Source organism: Camellia sinensis, chromosome 7 (assembly GCF_055761805.1).
Source record: "Camellia sinensis isolate YWXY chromosome 7, ASM5576180v1, whole genome shotgun sequence".
Classification (NCBI taxonomy): Eukaryota; Viridiplantae; Streptophyta; class Magnoliopsida; order Ericales; family Theaceae; genus Camellia; species Camellia sinensis.
Window position 1 is genome coordinate 1,024,856 of NC_138967.1, and position 9,705 is coordinate 1,034,560.

Below are 9,705 nucleotides of genomic sequence, written 5' to 3' on the forward strand. Positions count from 1 at the left end.
ATTCTTAGCTAGTAATGCAGCTTATCAAAGATGGAGTTGACAGCTCTTGCCCATATAGAGCATTGATTGAAGATGCCAACTTCCTTCTGAGAAGATGCAACTGCAACATTTCCTATATTCCAAGAGAAGCTAACCAATGTGCCGATGCACTTGCCAACATTGGAGTTAACCAAACTGAGCATTTTGTCTTCTTAGATGAACCACCCAGTGCTCTTCTATCTGTCCTAGTTGCAGACATGGTAGCTGCTAGCTCTAGGGGGGGTCTAAGTACCCTTTTGTTTATTTGCTTGTATTAAACTCTTAACTTTATTGTCCTTTCATTTGAATCAAAAAAATAAAAAATAAAAAACCTCTCACACACACACAAATAAATACCAACAAATATATTATACAATATTTTGAAATGAATGAAAAATATTTCTCAAACATTTCATAATTTTTTTTACACAAGTCATATGTTTTAAATGTATTTTTCCATTAAATTCTATTAGGACTATGTTGAGAGACTAGGAGATTCAAGTCATAATAGAATTTAATGAAAATTTCATTGCTAAAGTAAAGACTCATTACATAATTTTTTTAAAACCTTTTTAAGTGCACAACAATAGGAATTAAATGCATAAATGTACCAAAAATCTCATAGAAAGGATGAGTCTTAAGGGCTCATCTCTTTCTAATACTTCACTTATGTGCATCTTATTTTTGTAGGCTTATCTTTACTTAAAAAATACATATTATTATTGGTGCATTAATCCTTCGGTGTGCCTGTGTCAAATATTATATAATGGTGGTAGTTGTGCGAGGGTGAAACTCATACTGTTGATTGAATTAGAACTTCGCGTCCAATTTGGGCTATGCAAAAATTAGGACCTATAGCAAAAACACCAATCTAGTGGTCATGACAACCCCTATGTTCTCGATACATAGCACAAGTCTAGTAAATGGAGTCTGACCTGAGTCTATAGTTCAATTCAACTCATAATACTTGTTGTGATATCCTAAATATTTAATTAATACCATTACCAATCACAATAATAATAATGATAATAACAATAATAATACTAGTGGTAGTAATAGTAAAATAAAATAATTAATGCTATGTTGTAGGTGATAGAATGTAATTTAATTAGATTATTAAAACAAAAATTTTGGGCCAAATTATAATTAAAAAAAAAAGGGACCCTACGCGTTCTCCAACCTAGCCTGTAGATTGATGACTATGCATGAATGGTTTTAAAGAATTGGTGAGTCACCTAATCTGGAGGGACAGGTGGAAACCTATTGGATAGATGGTCGAGTGGTAAGCTTGCCACGCGTTAACTCTTGATTAGGGATTAAGGGGTTTTCACCAACTATAAATAGAGGGATTAGTGGAGTGCTATGCGGGGGAGGGCAACATACATAGAAACAGGAAGTCAATATTAGGAAAATAATGGTTAAGGGTCAATATTTTGGTGAGTTATATTATATCTTGAGCCATCATAATATATTTTACATATATTTTGGGTTACCATAAATTATTTTACGCAATCTATGTTTTATAAATTATATTAATATTTTGATTACATTAATTATTTTCTGAACTCTATTTGCTTAAATTGAAACCCATGGATATGTTTGTTTAACTTTTAGAAATTATTTGACAATGGTTTTATAAACAATTATGTTTTGTAAGTACCACCACGGGGGTCCCATGCCTTGGGGGATTTAAATAACCATTGGCCTCTATTTGACTACTTTGTGGTCCTCTGTTTGTCATGGATCTATTGACCTCTATTCTGATTGTCACTCTTATGACCTCTCTTCTGTTTTGTTCTGTACCGTGGTTATGGTTATTTATTTACATAATTTCCATATTTCAATTTCTGCCACTTTGAATAATTTGCTTATTCAAATTAAGTTATGTAAATATTTTAGCTTAACTAATTATCCATAGTTATTTTGTGTTCTCTATACTCTTGGCATAATATTTCTCACTCTGTTATGTGCTTATAGCTATTATCCTTTCAAGTGACAAGATATAAGGAAGACCCGTAACCTCATGTAGTGGATCCCGTACAAGAATTTGATGTTGATCCGTTATTTTGTTTTCTTTCCTTTTCTTCCTTTTGTTTTTTTTACTGAAGGTCGGTCACTGAATAAAAAAATAAATAAAAGCCCTATAGATGTACTTTCTTTTATCAAAATAGTCAAATGAAGTTAATTTTTTGTTTAATTATTTTCTTACTTCCATTTTGCCTCCGCCTACGCCATTTAATTTGCTATGATTAGAATTATTTAGTAATTTGTGATTCCAGCCCTAAGCCCTTGGGGTTGGGTCGTGACAAAGGTGGTAACAGAGTAATAGTTAGAAATAATAAATAAAATAAACAAAGAAATAAATATGTACTTGTGACGTTAGTCATTTTCTATAAAATCTCACGTTTATTCTGGTGATGTAGGAATGCCCGAGTTTAATCATAATGAAGCATTTTGGGAGGTGATCGGGGCTATAAATTTGGAGGACATCTTAGCAGAGCACCACACCCTCGCTTCGCTGGAAGGATGGGGAGACTCAGAAGACATAGTTAGGCGACTACATCCAGGTATTGCCTAATTGATGAGTTGGCCTATATATGTACAAGCTGATCCTAATGATGTAGCATACTTATTGTGGAGACAGAGCCGTGCCTACACGCGTGGACAATATCTTGGACCCACGTACTCTGTCTTGTCCCAGAATATGACCGTTTTCACTACATAATTGGCCCTTTGCCCCCAGATTTTGTTAGAAGAAGGGGAAATGTTTACCCGAAGACTACATATTCACCAATATCTCTAACCCTTTGGAAATTATTAAAATTCAGAACGTTGATTTTTGTAATGATTTATCATACATCGAGACACCCGACTGGATTGTTGATCGAGCGTTTTGGGGATACATACAGTCTGTCCCCATTTACATAGTCCAGGCAATGTCGATGTGTTTTGGTGGTACAGTTAGGGTGGGAATTTAAGCTTTTTATGCAGCACTACTTTCCGTGGTTGTTTGATCTGCCCATCTAGATCTTGTAGAGAATAATTCTTTTTGTGAGCTAACCATGATCGGTTCTGATCCCTTTTTTGTTTTTGTACCACGGGATGAGACACTAACGCAATTTTTGATTTTTGAAACAAGAATGTACTATTACATTTGCAAAAATAGTAAAGTTGGTATTTTATATATATTGCGCTATATATGCTGCGTTATGGATGTAATGTCTCGTTTATTACTTTGTAGAATGGCTAGTCATTAGTCAGTGGCACTAAATCGATAGAAAGAATCATGAAAAGAGCGGTTACTAGCTTTTTACAAGCCTTGCAGGCCAACATCAACAATGGGATGCCAGAACGGTGAGAAGAGCCGATTACTATAAAACAATTCTAAAATCTGAAACCCATCATATTTACTAGTGGTCTAGACCCAATGATAGCAGACACTTGGGTTAAAGACATGGAAAAGATTTTTCGCGCCCTACCTTGCACTGAAAGACAGAAGGTTACTTTTGCCACTTTCACTTTTAAAGATAATGCGTAAGAATGGTGGCTTCTCACTCTGGAGAAAGAAGAAATTGCGACTTGGGCAAGATTCTTGGAAGTATTTTATGAAAAACACTTCCCAGATTCATTGCAGGAAAAAACGCTGCTGGAAAATAGAATTTTAGTGGCGTTTAAAAAACGCCGCTATGAGTGTCAAAAACGCCGCAAATTCCTTTTGCAACGTTTAGCACCAAACGCCGAGGACGCGGCCGTCGCTATAGCTTTGTGGCATTTTAGAAACGTCGTGATATTGGTATAGGCGGCGTTTTTAGGCGTTTTTAAAAACGCCACCAAATGTCCTAAATAACAGTACCATGACATCACTGTGATATTTAGCGACGTTTTTAAAACGCCATCGTATCTTTTTAAAAACAGATGACCATTAGATTTAGGATTTAACCGGCGTTTTGAAAAACGCCGTGATATCCTTTTTCATTTTTTTTTTGAAATTGTGCTAATTTTAAACCCATCAAGAAGTATTCAGAGATTCTGAGACAGTTTTCAAACTACTCTGCAAAAGAAAAACATTATTATAAATGCTTATGTATGGTAATTTTAAAGAACTAAGTTGAACAGAAGCTAGTGTAAAAAGAAATTGTTGGAGTTCCTACTAATACATCCAAATCCACAATTCATGTAGTCAAGTAGTCTAAGAGAATACAGCAGTGAAAACTTTCCATAAAAACCAATCTACCTTCTGAAGCGATGCTCATCACGTGCAACCATTCCACGCATGCCAGCCTGAATAGAAACAGCAGAGGAGCACAATTCTTTATAAGCTTTCCTAGCAAGATGCATACAAAAATCTCTCTGAATTCTCAGACAAGAAGCCTCTCCTAATGTTCTTGTAAACTTCCCGAGCAAGTTGTCCTGTAATCAGCACAAGGAAAAAATCATTGAGTTATATACTTTCAAGACCTCAGCAATGAGCTAATTAAAGAAGTTCATGAACAGGAGTGAAAAAACACGGTAGTCTCTTCTATGGCTTGGACAGGAGTGAAAAAAGCCCCACAAAATATCCTTCAAACTTTAATCAGCATTCTTTTATTAGCCAATGACCATTTACTTTTATTAAGCCCCGCAAAAATCACCATTTACTTTTATTATCTACAAAATAACATGCATGCACCTGATTCCAACCCATGAAAAGTAACTGTAACATTTACCTAGTCCACAGAGAAAAGTACCTGTAACATTTGCCTATAGGCAGCAGTTTCATTTGTGCCCAAACAAATCCCTTTGGCTGAGTATGCTTTTAAATTTTATAAAATATATAATATTAAAAAAAAAAATATATTTGGCTGAGTATGCTTTCTAGCATGTCTCACTCTATCACCACTAAAATTAGATGACCAAAACTATTAACATCTAGCAAAATCCTTCCTTTTACTGGGCTTGGCATATATAGACTTGGATCTGCAATATGGTAAGGAAATCATAATTGCCCAGTGACATAATCTTACATTCTGCACTTTTGGTGCCTAAAAACTACCAATCAATGTTTACTAAAAATGGAGCTTTCATATATCTTTGCAAAGAAGTCAGAGAGAGAGTTCTACCCGCCAACGAGAAATAGGTAATTTTATGCTTAAATGGGATAGACCTCCATTAGCCTTCCCAAGATTGCCCTCACTATTTTCAAAATCAATGGGATTTACTTTATGAGGCATAGTCGAGGACCCAATCTCACCAGCCTTAGTTATCTGCTTGACATTTGAACTTGAAAAAACATAAGTTCTAGTAGAGGAAAACCAGTAGCAACATATTCACAAATATATCAGAAAGTTCACCTGCTTGAAGTAACCTAAAGATATGTAGCCCCACATTTCCCTATCAAAATCAATTAAGATGTTAAACTGGATAATTGCATGGAAAAATTTTGCCATATAGTCATGAGTTTCGATCTGCATAACATGTTCAAATTGTATTAAATTAAATCAGGTAAATATGCATGAATATGCTTGCATCATAAGCCCTCTGTAAGTTTCATTCACAAATCATTCTATTTTTAAAAATATTTTTAGAACAGCGGTTCAAATTATCACATTGATAATCTGGAGCAGCAACTAACTTGCAAAACATGGTTAAACTATGAAAGCATTAGCTAGAAGATAATGACCCGAATTCCGAATTTTCAAGGAACACATATAAGTGATGTCCTCTATCACAGTTTAATATGGATGAATTAATTGTTAGATAAAAACAATAAGGAGCAAGCACGGGATAAAAATTCGAAAGAAAGTTCACTAATGAGTAACTAATAGGTAATAAAGACTACCGACTTCTCTAGCTTTGTACATAGAGCAGCTGTGTAGTGGATGGTAGGTCTTTACAAGCCAACAGATAGCATATCAAAAGGATCCATCAAAATGTGGTTACTGATAATAGAGTAATAATTCATGTTAACATACAATAACACTTTTAGACAGTTCATGAATTAATTACAATGCAAATGCAACATATGAACCCAGATAGCCAAACATTTGCCTGGTAGAATAGACAATGAAATGAAGAAATTTTGAAACTCATACATCAAGAAAAGGCTCATTGCACAAGCAAACTGCCCAATCCCATTCATCAGATGTACAAAAAAACATAGCAAACTGTCAAATCCCATTTATCATCATGAAATGCAAATTTTTAAAATTTAGTATCTTTCCATCAAAAGATTGAAAGTCGGAGCTAATCATGTAAAATTCAACAGTTCATAAATCACTGACCAAAATCCCCATCATAAAAAATAAAAATAAAATAAAAAACACTCCAAAACTTCTAACAATAGAAAAGGTTCTAATCTTCATAGCAAGCAATCCTCTCATTGTCTAATTCTATGTAAGACTTGCTCTTAAACAACTATTTCTGAACTCTAAACTAAAGTCCACCTTGAACTCCATTTTATCTCTACCATTATAATTGACAGTGCAAGACAAACCCCTCACACACTTTTAGCAGAGTTTCATCCATCCTTCACCTTTTTTTTTATTCAAAAGCTGCTATCAGTTACATAATATCATACTTAGCATTTGTAAGGAATTTCGAGAAATTTGATGAGGGTCACAGGAAACTAATGTTGTATGAAACCATGAGATTTCCAACATCTGAAATAAGAAATGGTGTTCCAGCAAGCAATCATATCAGTTACTAGTATTGAAAGTTCTTCAACTTAAATACACCTCATATGCTAAGTTGCATTTATAACAACTTCATGAAGAATCAAAAACTAACTTACACAGCAAATCTTGTTAACTGATTACCACTTATGCCACTATCTCTATGAACTAAATCCAGTCGTAGGTCAGAAGAAATAATATCCCATTAATTAAAAACCTTTTTTTACAATCTTATTACTAAATTCTAAGTAATTACATAAGAAAGTGGAAACAGTTTTTAAAGTTGCCAATAAAATTACATCCAAAATTGGATATTGTTTAAACATTATAAATGGACAATCCAAAACTAGCAACCATCAATCATATGGAAATTCTATATCCAACATTTTCTGAAACCACTTTAGAATAGTGGTGAAACATGTATGCAATCTGAGTGGGCAATGTGGGTTAAAGATTCATAAACAATGAGACAGATAAAAAAGATATGTAAAACATTTCTATAAAAGTTGATGACAATTGGCAAAAGTAGAATTAGGAAAAACATTGTACGCATACAAAAAACAGAAAGTCAGCATCATACACTGTGTGTCAGTAAATATGTATTTTGTGCCCAATGTTCTATGTTTATACGATATCCAGGGTAAAACAAACCAAAATAAAATCATAATAAGTAATAATTTTTTTTTTTTGCAAATTCTATCACTTTAACTTCAAAAATAAAAAATAAAAAACTTCATGAATTCTCTTGTATAAACTAGTTGTGAAAGCAAAAATACCTTTAACTCTGTTGAGCTCCCGACATTGGAAGATAAGTACCCAATTTGTACCTTAAAACGAAGAGAGCGAGGGCCTTATTTAAGCAAATAAATATTTTGCTTTCAATACTGGAATCACCCATCACCCTCATTTTCAAAGATATCTACATGCTCCCATTCCATATTTGTTGTCACAGCTAATATAAGAATGAAGTGTTCAAATCTTGGCTCTGCCATAGGCAGAAACAGCATCTAGTTGTTCACAAACCTTAATAGGAACACTTTATTGTTAACTACACCAACCTTCAATCCTATTCAATGATAAGTTGTGATCTTATATAAAATTGATCATACCATACGCAGAAACAGCATCTAGTAATTCACAAACTTTAACAGGAACACTTTATCATTACTACCAACTTCAACCTCGAATGCCTAAAGGGTTACAACCCTACAGAAATTACCATTATGAAAAAGCTCCAGCAAAGATATGCACATTAATGATAAATACCATGGTCTAATAACCAGTTTCCAGTATTATAAAAAAATAATAAATAAAAACTATTACATTGGAAGATATTAAACTTCAGTTAAACTTAAGTGTCCTCAGCAACAACATATCTTTGAAACATCAAAACAAAAGTAGAAAGGATTGTTAACATTTCTCAACAGGTTTTCGTTTCTGCTAATCAATGATTCTTAACCTGTTCAAAAAAACACATTAAAAAATGTAAGTATAGACTAAAGGCAGCTTTATAATGAAATCTTAATTGCCAAAGCAGTGGAGATACCATATGAAAACTAGTCATTATGTGATTGTACATGGTTAAATTCTACTAGTTTACTAAAATAGGAGCACAGAACAAGTGGCTAGTTCAAGTAAAAATATTGTTAACTAGCACTGCAAGAAAAATATCATTAGCCAATAACAGAATTTGGTAAACATGCAGCTTTTGATAACTCAGCTTAGGAGAAGACCATAATTGGATTTGCTTTATGCACAAATAATGAAAAATATATATATTCTTGATCACTTCAGCAAAAGAAAACCCATCCTTATAATTTATTTGACATATCATACTCGCGTGTATTGAAAACATTCATGCAATAAGTCATACAAAGTTCTAACACGATTAAAATAAATACCTCTAATACAAAGTTTTGACCACTCCCAAGGATGATTTCCTCCAAGAAACTGAAACAGACACTTCGAGTTATAACACATTTTTGTTTGCAGATAAAATATTTACTTCAGTATAAAAAATAAGTCAGACAATCACCATTTACCTTGTCTTTGAAATACTGAAACTATCTATTAACAGAGTTGAATTTAGTAACAAAAATGACATAAAAGAAAGACATGTGTTTGAACAAGGAGAATTTTACCTAAAGGAGAGGGGGATTTGGAACTACATAGCAGTCTTGAAATTGAAACTGCCTCCAAAACCTTGCCTCAATTGTGACTATACGCAACACAGTTCTGAAATTAACACATGTACAATTCACATTCAACCAGAAACTGACAGATTTTATGTTTCCTATTTTTCAGAGGCATATTAGCAAACAGGTGGTATGCATAATTTATCCATAAATTAAATTAAAGAAAAAGAACAATGACAAACAAGGTTCTAGATCAACTATTTTATTATGTAATTCCTTTTCAATCAATAAATCAATGACAAACCTGTTCTAGCCAAACCTGTTCAAGCACAAACGCAAAGATTGACATCGCTGCAAAGATTGACACAGTATAGTTGTGATGGTGGTTCTGTGACTCTGTATACAAACGCAATAGAGATTAGCCTCAATAGACTAACCCTAGAATTGCATACAAAGCATAAACACAAAGATCACCACGAACGAGTCAGAAATAGAGTCGGTTTGAGGATGTTAATATGCACATAGGGACTCAAACTTACAGATCTGAACGAAAGCAATCAATCGATCAAATCCAGAGAAGAGTGTTCGATCGTGATCAATAAATTAAAAATCAATCAATCGAGATTGATTGATTTTTGATTAATAGAATAAAAATCAATCGCGATCAATAGACATAAATTAGTATATATATATCAAACAGATTTGAGATCGTAGATCTGAGTTTGTATATAAACAAAATCAAAAAATCAGAGGACTCACAAAATTAATCTTCAAATCGGACTAATCGAGAGCTTTGAGCCAAGATGGAGAGAACTAGATTGTGAATCGGAGCCTACGAAGCTCGATCTAGTGACCTTTCAACATAAGAAAGAGGAGTGATGAAGAGATAGAAAACCTAGATC

At 33.5% G+C, this 9,705-nt stretch overlaps 1 long non-coding RNA gene across 1 annotated transcript; it reads right to left on the reverse strand.

Moving 5' to 3' along the window:
- Window positions 1-6,249: 6,249 nt before the first annotated feature.
- Window positions 6,250-9,199, reverse strand: LOC114323218 (uncharacterized). Its single transcript, XR_014334492.1, has 2 exons — window positions 8,810-9,199; window positions 6,250-8,618 (listed from the first exon to the last, which is right to left on the reverse strand). It is a non-coding gene; the product is annotated as an uncharacterized LOC114323218 (long non-coding RNA).
- Between the last annotated feature and the right edge of the window lie 506 nt (window positions 9,200-9,705).